This window comes from Paroedura picta, chromosome 5 (genome assembly GCF_049243985.1).
Source record: "Paroedura picta isolate Pp20150507F chromosome 5, Ppicta_v3.0, whole genome shotgun sequence".
Classification (NCBI taxonomy): domain Eukaryota; kingdom Metazoa; phylum Chordata; class Lepidosauria; order Squamata; family Gekkonidae; genus Paroedura; species Paroedura picta.
In genome coordinates, this window is record NC_135373.1 from 72,148,964 (window position 1) to 72,164,203 (window position 15,240).

Consider the following 15,240-nt stretch of genomic DNA (forward strand, 5'->3'; position numbering starts at 1 on the left):
ATGTCATTAGAAGGGAAGATATTACAGCTAAAGCTCACTTACTTTGGACACATCATGCGATCAAACTTGCTAGAAAAATAATTACTGCTTGGCATGGTCAGCAGCAAAAGAAAACATGGTCTCCAATTCCTATAGAATCGGTGAGGGTCGGACACGACTGAACGGACAACATCATCATTATCCTGGCCAAGGACATATTCATCTAGGCTGCTGCTGGATGTGGCCAGATAGGGCAGCACAAAGGCCCTTTATTTACTTATTTATTTACTTATTTACTTATTTTATTTTACTTATTATTTACTTATTTTAAAACTGACTTGGATCCTGTGATCCCAGATCATCAGAATATCAGTGGACACATTGGGTTCTGCATTCCTCAGTTCTTCTCCATGAATAAAAAATGTGATCCAGGGATAGTAGGAATACACTTTCCTCTGTGTGATTGCTGCGATCAGAACCACCCAGATTTATATGGTAAAGACTCTTGGTGCTGAAGGTAGACCAGGTAAGACCCTTACATGAAAATGTTGTTCCATGAACACAAGCCTGAGGTATTCTTTAGGAATGCAACAATAGCCTCCAAGAAATTTAAGGAAATCACGTAATCATTCTACTGGATAGCCTGTAAAATGGTGGGCAGTGCTTCCATTCTGATTTCCATGGGCCTATGAACAGAGATCATACTCCTTTGTGATGACAGGATGGAGTAGGCTCTAATGTTCCAATATTCAAGAGATGCTGTGTAGTCTCTTGAACAAGGGCCAATTATCTCATGTTTTGTGGGACTGGATAATGTATGAATCTGTGAAGAAGAAACATAGTTATTCTCTTCTAATGCCACACACCAGAGTATATAAAGACTCAGCATTCTGTCATGGATTACTTCCAGATCTCTAAGTATGTGAAAAAAAATGCTCCTGCTCTCTCCAGAAACATTCTGTTGCTGATGAGACAGAGAAGCCTGTAGCAGGAGGAGGGGGAGGGAACTTGTTCTAGCCATTTATAAAGAATTCCTCTAATGCCGTGATTCACTGACTGTTCTGTATGTTTGTGTATGTTTGTTTTATTTTTGGAAGCTCCCTCAGTTTTCCTGAAGTCCCCTGCAGCTTACTAGTTATCCATCTGGAACAGGAGAAATAATTGCTGGGGACCACACCCCAGGTCATCCAGGTTGGTGCTATACATGCAGGAAAGCAATGAAAAAATTGCAGGCCTGACAAGTTTTTAATTCCAGCTGTTAGTCCTGAGGAGATGAAAGGGCATGAATTGTAAAGGGGCACTGGTGGCATAGCCAGGACCATGTTCTGGTGCTGTGGACTGGGGAGAGAGAGGGAGAGAGAGAGAGAGAGAGAGAGAGAGAGAGAGAGAGAGAGAGAGAGAGAGATATTACTGGAGCTCTGTGCCTATCACCTGGGTTGGTTGCACTACCATGCTCCACTCCATTCTTCCCCATACTTTTGTGTATGGCTGCTTCCATAAAAACCACCATGTTGCTGTTCACTACTGAATGGCATACTGGTGTCTTTCATTTTATTCTGCATGTAAACTTTTGTGTGCATGCACACTTCTTCAGATATCTGAAGGTATATGAGGATAACCACAAGGTACCTGAAGAATTGTGCATGCACCCAAAAATATGCTTCCAGAATAAAACTTTGTTGGTCTTAAAGTTGCCTCAAACATTGTTCTGCTTCAGACTAAACATGTCTATCCATCTGAATCTATCTTCATAGGCTCTTACTGCCTAATTTTCATATCATTTAATACAGGGATTCCCAACTAGTGGTCCATGGGAGTTCTGGAGGGGGATCCATTGTCTTTCCCCTCCTGCCCTAATGGACTTGGCCCACAAGCTAGGGAACCAACTGCTTCCATTAATCCCCCTCCCAAGCATGACTGAGTTCTCTCGAGAACCAGCTTGGCGTAGTGCTTAGGAGCACAGACTTCCAATCTGGTAAACTGGGTTTGATTCCCCGCTCTTCCACATGCAGCTAGCTGGATGACCATGGGCTCACCACAGCTCTGATAAAGCTGTTCTAACTGATCTTTAATTTTGAGGCTTTCTCAGCCTCTACATCACAGGGTGTCTGCTGTGGTGAGAGAAAAGGGAAGACAATTGTAAGCTGCTTTGAAATTCCCTTGAATAGAGAAAAGCAGCATATAAGAACCAACTCTCTTCTTCTTCTTCTTCTTCTTCTTCTTCTTCTTCTTCTTCTTCTTCTTCTTCTTCTTCTTCTTCTTCTTCTTCTTCTTCTTCTTCTTCTTCTTCTTCTTCTTCTTCTTCTTCTTCGTGGTTTCAGTGCCTGGGAGGCGATGAAGCCTGCATACCTATTCCCACTTTAAACTGCCTCCTGTCTCTCACCGCTCAGTCCTCCTCGAGTCAGCCTGTTAACATGGTTGGTGATGTCACTTCCACTGACATGTCACTTCTTAGGGGCATGGAAGGGAAGTGTGGCTTGCTGACACCACTTCCAGGGCTCCTCAAAGCTAGAAAAATTATTTCAAGGACACCTCCATGGCCAAAATTTGAAAAAGACTGATTTAATATATCAGTCTTCGCCGCAGTCCTGCTTTTAGATTTCTGATTGGTTTTACAATCCTAATATTACAAAATTGTTTACTGAATACCCCATATATTTGTTCTCTCATAATTCCTTACAAGATCCTCACAATCCACCATGCACCCCCATACTCTAAGCAACTTCCACAAACAATATGAGCAGACAATATGGAAGATGGAAATGAAGTAATAGTCTCATGAACAAATACATGAAAAGCATTGTGGCTTTACAAGAGAAGTTAACATTTCTACTTGTCCTTGACTAAACAGATGCTCAAAGTGGTATTCTGGAAAGAATAATTATTTTTAATGGCCATTAATAGACAGGTTGCTCATATGCTGGCCAGATGATAAGACAGTTACCACTGTCCTATTCTTCTCTCAATGTTAGTATGCCCTGCTAAGCCGTTAGGTGGAGACATAAATATCACAGTGTTATCTTCTCTTAGATGCAAAGTAGACTGACTACAAGAGTTAGATAATGTCTCTTACTGAAACCATGAATACTTTCATATCACTGAACAAAAAGTACTACTCAGTTCTGCTCCCCCAATTAATTTCTTTTTTAAACACATCACAGAAGCAAGTTCTCCAATTTTACATAATTTCATGGTTCAAGTCTAAAACTCCAAAAAGTATTAACCACCCACAGAGATCACCTTGGCATGCTTTTGCTGCAGAAAATAGAATATTATACTAACAACTGAACCCTGAAGCATGTTCAAAACATCACATTCTATTTATAAAATACACAAAGAAAATGGGGTAAGTAAGAATAATTCTTCAGAGTAATACCCATATTTTGCTATATAAAATTAATGCATACATTTTTTGCTAACAAAAAATTATGCATACAGCACACTACTTTTTCACTGCATGTTTGTTTATGGATTTCAAGAGTCAGACTGACAATAACGGAAAGCAAGCTATTTCATTCTGTTCTGATAATACTTGGTAGTTTACAAAAAAAAACCCTATTATTGTTATTGTAGTTATTATTATTGGGCAATGGATTTTATTTTTCACATACATCATATTATCACAATGTATCGCCTAACACTAGATCAAAAATTGAGTCCAGTAGCAACTTTATCCCTCAGTGAACATTGACTCATGAAACTTTATACCTGGGGGGTGGGGGTGGAATTGGTCCTTAAGTTGCTAATGGACATGGATTTTGTTTTTGTTAGTGTAGACTAACAAGGCTACCCACCTGAAACTTATCACTGATATCTCAGTTTCCTTGAAACTTGTCAGTATTGTTTGAAAATTCAAAACTTATGCAAACATTTAGCTTTCAGTGAAGTTACAACAACAAAACACCTTAAAGTGTTATGGTACTGCATATATGTAATATGAATACAGGACATTCTAACTCCCCTTGCAACAGATTCTAGTAGCTATTCCAACTGCAACACCAGGTAGAAAAATGATTCCAGTTATGCAAATAAGACCCTCTGGTAGAAGATTTACATGAATGAAGAAGAATCTTGTTAATTTCATGATTTGTTAATTTCATTAACTGGGACCTCCTAAAAAACAAGCTGAGGCTGCAGATGTAACACAGGACCAATGCTGGTCAAATCCAGGTCACTTGGGAATAGGCGATACTGAACTTGGGCCATGTTCATCAAAGCAGGAAACCAAAACTGACAAGGTCAAAAAGGGCTACTAAGACTGCTTCCACATGAGGGATTTGGCTGCAATCACTGCCTGTTTGCATTGGGGGGGGGGGGTAGTTCCTGCTTCCTGATGGAATTGGGCCTGGTCCAGGGTGGTCCCAGGTCTGGCCGAATTAAGGCCCACAGTTGGCCCTCTGCAAGGGAACACAGATAAATCCATGGTCCCTTTTTTGCTGTGGTACACAACGAGGTGTAAGTTGGTGCCAGGCCATGCAAAAAGCAAAACTTGGGTGGTCTGGCTGTGCTTTCTCTACCCTTTGCAACCCCCCCCCCCCGAACACCACTTCTACCAGCTCCTGCTCACTGGCTCTCTTGGCGCAGCATAGCATAGCCTCCCTGACCGAGAGCAGCGTAGGACATTTTTAAAGAAGGATTTATTTTGTAATAATGTAAAAACAGATCCTTAAAAATAAAACAATGTTCCATATATCCCCATACTGCAACAGAGCCTTGCCGACCTGGAGCAGCCAGAACAGCACTGCAGGCCACTTGCAGTGCTGAAGATGCCTAGCCAGGTACGCTGTAGCAGCAGTGGCAGCAGCTGAGCGAGTGGCTCCCAATCCCTGCGGCAGCAGCCACAATTGGCTCTGTGCCATGCCCCCCATCACAGCAGCAAAGCTATAGCGTCACTGGCTATCTCTATGGCTGGGTCATCCCATGCACATGTGTACATACCCAGATTTGCTGCCACTTCTTCCTGCTTCACCTGCCCAGGTGCCCACCCCATGCAAACCCAGCTTCCCTTGGGCTGTTACTCAGCACTCATATGAAGTCCCTAGCAGGTGAGCCAACAAGCGATGTGGGAATGGCATGTGGGCCAGCTTTAATACCACTCTGCCATGTTGAGTTATGCTCCGAAGCGTGGTGCAGAAAGGAGAAGTATGGAGTGTCAATTCCTGTGCGCTTTCTCCTTTCCTTCCCTTTCCCCCATGCCACCCTCTTTCACTCCCTAGCTGCACGGCAGAGACTTCCCAACTCAGAGCAGCATTGCATGGTGGTGTGTTATTACACAATCACACCTTCTTAAAAATTAAACAAATGCTCCACACCGCCTCACAGTGTGGCAGAGCAGCGGGAGGCATTTCCCCCCCATTTTTGGTAGAACAAAATGGAAAAAATGCCCTACACTGCCCTGCAGTGCTGCTCTGGGTCAGGAAGGCTGTGCTGTACTGCAGGACAATTTAGAGCAATTTTTCCACTTCCTGTCCATAGGCTACCTCATTCAGGAGCAAAAATCTGGGTCAGACAGGGGATGAAGCGGGCCAAAGATTTCCCATGCGTTTGTGGGTAAAATCAGGGCAGCTAGCCCCAGGCCAAAAACCAGTCAGCAGTGCAGCATAACACCTCCCATGTGGTAGACATCTAAGATTATATCTACACCTTCCCTCTTGACTCCTTCTGTAACACTGATGAGGAGAGGAAAGAGAGATATACAGCTACGATATACAGCCCCTGCTCTCTTGCTGTCTATTTCCTCTTTAAAGAGGAAGCAGTAGGAAATGAGGGGATGGGATGCAATGAAAATAGAGAGATGGCTAGCTGGATTAAATCATCTAGGGCAGACCTTTTCAACCTTTTGATCATAGAGGAACCCCTGAAATAATTTTTCAGGTTTTGAGGAGCCCTGGAAGTGACGTCAGATGGCTTTGTCTCCTTGACACAACCTGGGAATTGATATGTCATTGAAAATGACATCACTACCCATGTTAACAGTCAGGGTCAAGAAAGACTGAGGAGAGAAGAGACAGGAGGTGATTTAAACTGGGAGGAGGCATGCAGGCTCTGTCCCCTCACAGGTGAAGAAACCACTTGAGAACTCATGCTTGGGGGAAGCAATAGAAGTGGCTGCTTCCTAACTTGTGGCTGAGTCCATTAAGACAGGAGGGAAAAGACTGAGGATCCTCTCTGGGGCTCCTGTGACCCCTGAAGGTTCATAGACCCCTAGTTGAGAATCTCTGATCTAGGGACTAGAATCACTTCCTAAAATGTACATGCAAGGAGAGACCACCACCTGCTTATTCTGACTGGACCAACCTTTCTCAACTTTTTAACCTGCTGAGAAACATTCAGGCTTTGAGAAACCCTATAAATGGTGTGATCGTGGGAACATCATAGGGAAGCATGTGAACTAAGAATTTATTTATATCTATCCTAAGACCTATTAAATCAGGCAAGATCAACTTTTAGACATTTTCCAGATTAATTTACATTTTAATTTTAACTTATGCTCTTACATTTCTAGTGTTAAAACATTAATTTTTTTTAACAATTGATTTTTCCTTTGTATTATGTGGTTATACCATGTATTTTTTGTATCCTACTTCTCCTATATTACTTTGGAGTATAGTTTGTATTTTTATTGCTCTGGTATAATTCTGTAATAAACTTACTACTAGATATGAATCATAGCTGTGTACGCATCCCTTTCCCATTGTCTCCAGGCCCATAATTGGCTATTTGGTAGGGCGAGTTAACATGACTACATATGGTCATATCACACAATAAATGTTTAACAATTTTTAAAATATATTTAAAATTAATTAACTCTCATTCATTCAGGAAAACATTCCAGAGCCATCAAGTAACCCGGGTTAAGAAAGCCTGACCTGGGTAATGAAACTTCTCACATCTCCCCAATTTTCCTTATCCTACTATGCATCCTATTAGGCTGCTTTTGGATGGTGGGATGGCAGATATAGTTTTAAGATCTTTTCAAATACTACTGTTTGAGAGGCTCAATTTAATGGGACTTATTTCCAGATAACCATTATTTATTTGTTTGAGAGAGGCTGATGGTTCAATTTAATGGGACTTATTTCCAGATAACCCCGAAGAGATCAGGGCCCTGCCAGAACTTCCACAATTCTTCAGGGCTGCAAAAGGGAGCTCTTCCACCAGGCATTTGGTGAGGCTAACTGACCCCCCCCCCCAGACTGAGGGACCAAACCTACTGAGGGAGTGTCAAAGTTATTGTTAAAATACTGTTCTAGTTGGTATGTTATTTTTATTGTTATATTGATTTTGAGAGTGTTCTATGTAAATGTGTCAAAATGTTTTATGTAAACTGCCCAGAGCTGTAGGGAAGGGTGGTATAAAAAATCTAAATAAATAAATAAATAAAATTATTTTTCTGTTCACAGTAACAGAAAGACAAGTGATTTCTTTTGTCACGATGTTTGTTTTATATCAGGATAAAGGGGGGAGCCCAGGTGGATTTTTTCCCCAGAGACTCATGATGGCTGTCAACAACTGTGGCTTGGACAATGCTGATTAGTTCAGAACTGATGGCAACGGAAAGCAAGCAGTTTATACTGCTCTTAAGGCATTGTCCCTTTAGGAGCATATATATTTTATTTAAAAGATTAGGTAAATAAACTTTTATTGCTTATTATTGAAGAGAAGCAGAAAGCTGGCCTTTTTAATGAATTTCCTATCTTAGAATGCCACCAGAGCCCTGTAGTTTCACTCCTACTGTGCCACAAATATAATTTTCATATAGCCCAGAGGCTGCCATGAGAAAGACCAATATTTGAGAGCTAACTTAGGACTCCTGCTGCCTGAACTGGTAGAGAACAAGCATGTGGGAGAAGTGATGAGCTTGTTCTCCTGGGGGTAGGGTGCCAGCTGCATTCGTCTATAAGAGAGATAGTGTGGAATTAATAGTGGCCTCATAGGGACATTGTACAATTTTGCCTTTCAGTGTGAATAACCAAGTGTCAATGGAGTCTAGAATGGTGGGACGAGACTTCATATCTGAAAAAGAAGAAGAGGGGGCCTTTCTTAAAAGAAACTACGTGTTTTCCTCCCTTATAGCAATGTGGCTCCCAGCCGGTTAGCACTGCTTTATAAAACCATATTTATTGTTTATAACAGCAGATTCTGAATGACAAAGGCCTACTATAAGGCCCCAATGTCTTGATTAAGAAGGCCACAGAGAAAAATTGGAAGAATTTACATCAATTCACAGATCATGGAATCTCAGTTCCATAAGAGGGATTTTAAATGTACACGAAAGTGGTACTATATGGTTCTTAACTACTCCTTGATGACTATAAAGCAGATGAGTGCACAGACCCAGCAGTACAAAAGTGGGGAGTAATGTATAAATGAGTCTAAGAATTAAAGTTAAGCTGGAAAAATGATTAGTAAATATATGCTAAGGAAAACAAGGTTACGCATACTTGTAACTGTTGTCTGAGAGGTCATCTTTGCAGGCACACGCGGGAATGCACTTGCAGAGGCCTGCTGTAGAGATCACTTTTTTAAAGCTCTCTAAAATGTTCAGAATGCTCAGCCTCTCCTTGTGGGTCAGCTCTTTCCCACTCAGCCAACACATGACAGGGTGGAATATTTTAAAACTATTCTTATGACAGCAAAAATATTTACACTATAGGTGGAAGTACTCACATTTTTCTATAGCATAGAGAAGTGGTGGGACAGAAACCAGAATATGAATGATGCAAAATGAAACAGTGATTGCTAATCTTCACTTCTTTAATATTTAATATGAGTAAAGTTGTTGGAAAACAAGTCACTATTAATAATGTTAAATTTCAATGAACCAACAGTGATTCATGATACAGTAGAATGGAATTCTTATCTCTGCAAAGGCTAAGCAGCTTCCTCACAAACCTCACTGTGGATTGTCAGATACATCCAGTTGACATATTCTGCCTCCTGAGTTCACTGTCCTCTTCATATCTGAACTCACTTGATCAGGTTTCAGTTTTCCTTCACAACCTTCCTTGGCAACATCCCCTTGGGCAGCATCTGCAATGCAACCACCTGGTCCACCCTGTTTTCATTCATCAAGCACTGTGCAGTCAATCTCAATTCCATATAGGACACAGCTGTGGGGAAAGCAATTCTTCAATCCTTATTTTGCTGATGATCCCATACCCGCCACATATGGGTAAGTGAGCTTGCTATTCTCTCATACAGGAATGCACGAAGCCATGAAGATGAAAACAAGGTTGCATATACCTGTAACTTTTTCATTGAGTGGTCTTCCATGAAGGCACACATCCTATCCTCTTTTGCATGCTGTGGGACCCTTATGCTCATGAGGTCCCTCTATGGTGGTGAGAAGGGACTGAGGGAGGGAGTGGTCCTTCCACTCCCTGAGGGAAGGAGTGGTCCTTCCACTCAGCCAACACATGACAGGGTGGAAGAAAAATGTGAGTACTTCCACCTATAGTGTAAATATTTTTGCTGTCATAAGAATAGTTTTAAAATATTTTCTGTATCTGCAAAGGATCAAAGTATTTACACTGAAAATCTTTCTAGTAGCACTCTGTTTAGAGCCACAAGGCATTAAAATTTTGATATGATGCAGAACAATCGCATAGTTTGGATGTATGGCATCTGAAAAAGCTATATTGGAGATAAAACAAAAAGTTTGTGCATCTAACCAGAAACAGTAGTCTGAATTCTGTAAAATGATCACTTATTAAATCATGAACAACCTTACAACATTTATTTTAAAAATCCATTAAGCTCTAGAGAATTAAGCAATTTATTCTCTTTTGGGGAGAAAATGAGGATTTATCTTTGGAAAACTTTCCATTGTGACATTTCATGCTACAAAAAAAGTTAATTTAAAAACACATCTTTTGAGAATGAGACCAATTCTCAAGGAGAACAAGTTGTCCCCAGAACGGCCTCTCATTGCTCGTGGGTTTTACTGCTGCTTCCACATGACGTCGGCAGCAATCTGGAGCTCTCAAGTGGCTAGAGCGAGTTTTCCCTAGAATTGCTATGCAATGAGGGAATTTGCAAAATCACGATTTCCCTCTTCTTGCCACACTGTAATCCAGGGAGAAAACAGGGGTAAGTCTGTGTGAAGGTAAAACTGAGTGACAGTCTCAGTAGCATTCTGCCTGCCCTTGCATCTGTCCTCCCCTCTCCTTTTCTGGATCAAGAATTTTTTTCCCAAATGGTATGCACCATGTTGCTGTAGGATCGCAAAGCTACATGCCATATGTAAAAATGAAATATTTTCATTTGTGCACTGTAATTTTGGGATCAGGCAGCCCAAATACATTCCTGTTTGTGTTTTCTGGCAGTGGGATATGAACGGGGAAAGAGGGTGTGCGTGTGGTGAAGCAGCCCTCTCCCTATCAGCTTGGCATCCATGCTCTTTGTTTTAAAACTTTACTGTGAACAATCACTCATCGGGGTCCAGTTACCATGGTGAACTTATCACAAATCTACCTGAAGAGAGACCATTACACCAAGAATACTGAAAAGAGATCTAAGGAGGGAATGTTTTATTCTTGCGGCATGATCCCGTGGCAATGCAAAGATGTAAGGTTTTAAAAAAATTGTTCTGGTGTTGTGGCATTTCCCCATACCAACATGGAAGCACAATTTAAAAAAAATAATTAATTTGGGGGCTTGGGAGGGGATAGAAGTTTGAGTCCCCGAAACAACTGCTGTGCAGGGATTGGCGGCTTGTGGGGAGTGAAAAGCCAAGGAGCAGGGAGGAGAAGTTTGGGTTGTTCTCACTTGCCACTTCATTGGGAGGCAATAAGCCACCATGCAGTGGCAGGAAAATTCAGGAGGGGTCTCCTGTCAGGAGTCTTGAAAATGTACAGCTTCCAACCGTGCACTTGGGAGCAGGAAGCGGCACAAGTTTTACACCTCCAGAATTGGTCCTAGACCATGCAGAATTGGTCCTAGAACTTTCCCATGAAAGTATATTAAAAGCAGTTTGGGTTTTAGTTATCAAATTCATTTGTTTATTCTTTATGGTGGAACAACACAAATGGTACTTGATGTACAGAATATGTAGTTGTATGAAAACTAATTACAGTAACAATAACAGGATTAACTTTTGCTTATATATTCCTACTGTTATAATGGTCAGTTCTTAGTCTGACGAAGAGTGCTTGCACTCGAAAGCTCACGCCTTGAATAAATCTTTGTTGGTCTTACAGGTGCTACTGGACTCCGATTTTATAGTAATACTCTTACTTAGCCATGGGATTATGACACATTTTCCTTGCTCCTTTAGTTTCAGTGAGATACATCATCTGAATGGCGGCTCCAACATTACCCACTTTCCCTTCCCCTTTTCACTGAGCTATTTTGATTATCTGTATTATGTTTATTGTTGTTCTTTGCACTTCGACACAGCTGCTGGTGGTTGTAGTTGGGCAGATCCATACTGGGGTAGTGAGCTTGCACACTGTACCCCCCAAGTCGGGGTCCTCCTTAGGGGGTTGCACAGATGCTGCACTACAGCCCTATCTTTGCTTGGCTGCCTGGCTCACATCTCTGGGTGATAGGGAGGGTTCTTACTAGAGGCCAACACCCACAGAGCCCACCTCGCCTGCCACTTCCCTGGTGCCCAGCAAACATCCAGCCCGTGGGATGGTACATGTGCATGCCCATGTGCCTCTGGGTCCAAATGCCAGAATTAGGGGCTACCTTTTAGTCGGCGGGCTGCAAGATGGCTGGATTCACCCAAGTTTCCCCACAAGTATTTATATATCAGTAAAGGCTGTGGCCAAATCCTTTGCCTAGCCATAGTTGTGTCATCATTTCTGCCCTGCAAAATGTCCTCTTGCCACACAACCTGCTTTACATTTCTTTTTCCTATTGATATTTATAGGAACACATATTTTCTAGAAGTTTATCCAAAGAGAACCAAATATCATGACAGAGGTTGGCCTTAAGTTAAACAGTATATGTTTCACATGAGTACTTCTGCAGTATTTATCAATTTAAGATTTAAAACTCTTTAAAAATATTCTTCATTTTCCTTTCTTTCAACTGACAAAGATTGGAAATATTTTGAGAAGCTTGTATCAAAGCCTGTTCAAGTATCAAAGCAATACACAAACATGAAGAGACTAACAAAGTGCTGATCTCCATGGGAGACTATTTGTCATCTAATCATATCCCTCAATTCAATACTTTTTATATATCTGGGAAAAAATTAAGCCAGCAGAAACGGTACTGGAAATTACCCTGCTAAGGGTTTTATTGGCCACCTGTGGGTTTCTGAACATGGACATAAATCATACTAGGAAAGACTAAATAAGCTATATAAATGGAGTCTAAGAGGTAAATTTGCCCTATTATGCATAGAAAGATCAAAAAAGGAAGACAGTCACTGAAGCAGTAGGTGCAAACTTAAATGGACTCCAGGGAATGGTAGAGGACAGGAAGGCCTGGAGGATCATTGTCCATGGGGTCGCGATGGGTCGGACACGACTTTGCACCTAACAACAACAACAACAACTTGGAAATAGCTAACTGCATCCTTTCCTGTTAACAGTCCTCCTTCAGTTATGTCGCTCCAATACTTATCTGCTCTGCTCCCAAGCTCAAGATAGGAGTCGGATGGCTAGGACTGCCCCATCATGATGTCTCCCAGCTGACAACTTCCAAAGCAACAAGTAGAAAGATATTACTGAAAGAGTTACTTCTAAAAAAAATTCTCAGGAATGTCGCAGAACTGGGGGAGGCAGAGAATTTAACAACCACCACAACAATGTAAAGGCAAAACTCAGGATAAAACTTTTAAAATCAGAATTTGTCTTTTATTTACAAAAACTGTATTTTCAATGGGATGCTGTAAAGATGCACAGAAAGTAACGCTAAAAGAACAGGTCACAGTTAAGAACCCAGTTGGCCATTCTATAAGTTCTCCTTATAGAAGCCCAGGAAACACTTCACAGGCCCCCACAGGTAAGAGTTCTAGTCTGCTCTCAAGGGTACAAAGTAACGGGTACTGGTAATTTGGGGATTCCCTGCTGCGAGGCATAGAGGCTGAAGTGTGTAGACCAGACTTGTTGTCTCAAAAGGTCTGCTACCTACCTGGTGCATGCATCAAGGATGTCACAGAATGGCTAGACAGGCTCCTCAAGCCCACAGATCATTACCCCTCCATGTAGGAACAAATGATACTGCCCAGCACAGTATGGAGCGTATTAAGAAAGACTTTGTGGATCTAGCAGAAAAGGTAAAGGACCTGGGAGTGCAGGCTGTGTTTTCAAGAGTTCTTCCTGTAAATGGCCATGGTTTAGGAAGAGACAGAAGAATCATGCAAGTAAATGACTGGCTACATCACTGGTGTTGTCAGGAAAGGTTTGGATTTCTAGATCATGCTCTACGATGTCAGCATGAGGGGATACTATCAGGAAATGGTGTGCACCTCACAAGGGACGGAAAAAGTATTTGGGGGAGAATCCTTGCACACCTGACAAAGAGGGCTTTAAACTAAATCCACATGGGGAGCGAGACATAAATTCAGAAACTGGTGTGATGGCAAGAACTGAAGGTGGAAAGATTGTAAATCTACAGGGAACAGTACATAAGCAGGGAACGACTAACTTACAAAAAAGTTCAGAAACCAAAACAAGAGGGCATACAAAGGATGGAATGTGATGTCTCTACACTAATGCACAGAGTATGGGACACAAGCAGGAGGAACTAGTAGTCCTAATAGAGGAAGGGGACTATGATCTAATAGGAATAACGGAAACTTGCTGGAATAATACTCAAAATTGGAATACTAGAATTGAGGGATACAATGTATTCCAAAAGGACAGATAAGTAAAGAAGGGGGGAGGTGTAGCAATATATGTTAAGAATCTTTATACTTGTGAAGAAATACAGGTACATGAGTATGAAAGTTCAGTTGAATATATTTGGGTAAACATGGAAGGAGTAGAAAATAAGAATGCTGTTATTGTGGAGGTGTGCTATATAGACCATCAAAGCAGTCAGAAGACTTGGTTGAGATACTCCTAGACAAAATTGCACAATTATCAAAGAGGGAAGACAGCGCTGATGGGTGAGTTCAATTACCCAGATAACTGTTGAAAGACCAACTCTGCTAAAAATACATACTCCTTTAATTTCTTCACTTCTCTTGCTGACAGTTTCATTTCCAGAAAGTAGAGAAGAGAAACAGGGGATCTGTAAATTAAGACTTGATTCTCACCAACAGAGAGAAATGGTAGATGAGATGGAAGTAGTGGGCACTCTTGGTAGTAGTGACCATGTGATTTTGGAATTTACAATTGTGGGAAACAGTAAACATTTATGTAGTTGGACGTATAGACTGGACTTCAGGAAAGCAGATTTTGAAAGACTTAAAGGTATGTTGGGTAGAGTCCTGTAGTCAAAAAGACTTTAAAAGAGATGGGAGTCCCAACGGGCTGGGAGTTTCTTAAAACTGAAATACTGAAGGCTGAATCACAAGCAATCACCTTGAGAAGAAAAGCTAGAAGGAGCCTAAGGAAACCAAGGTGGCTCCATAAGCAGCTGTCAAATGATTTGAGTAATAAAAAAGAGTCATTTAGGAAAGGATGAGTATAAACAAATAACCAATGATTGTAGGGAGAGTGTTAGAAAAGCTAAAGCTCAATATAAGCTTAGGCTAGCAAGAAGTGCAAAACATAACAAAAAAGGCTTCTTTAGTTATATTTCAAGTAAGACAAAGGGCAGGGACTCCGTAGGAAAACTGTGAGGGCAAGAAAGTGAAATTGTATGATGATGAAGAGAAATGATGAAGAGATGGCCAAACTGCTTCTCCTCAGTTTTCTCTTGTGAGGGAAATAGTTCTCAATGTGTCAAAAACGTATCACAACAAGGGGGATGGGAATGGTGGTTTAGGATCACTGTGGGGGCAGTCCATAAACACCTAGTTTCTTTAAATGAAACAAAGTCTTCTGGGCCAGATGAATTGCATCCAAGGGTACTAAAAGAACTTGCAGATGTAGTCTCTGAACCACTGTCCATTATTTATGACACTTCTTGGAGAACAGGTGAGACACCAGATGATTGGAGGTGGGTGGATGTTGTGCCCATCTTCAAGAAAGAAAAAAGAAGGATCCTGGTAACTATTGACCCATCAGCTTGACATCTGTAGCTGGCAAAAGTTTGGAACAAATCATCAAAGAACTTTTGAGTGCTCAAAGAACTTTCTGGAGAACTTGCAGAACCCTTGTCCATCATCTTCGGGACCTCTTTAAGGACTGGAGA

The 15,240-nt window shown here is 41.4% G+C and overlaps 1 protein-coding gene across 7 annotated transcripts in view; it reads right to left on the minus strand.

Annotated features, from left to right (window-relative positions):
* FOXP2 (forkhead box P2) overlaps positions 1–15,240 on the minus strand; it is a 551,538-nt gene that overhangs the window by 400,658 nt on the left and 135,640 nt on the right. The gene's annotated exons all lie outside the window — the stretch shown is intronic.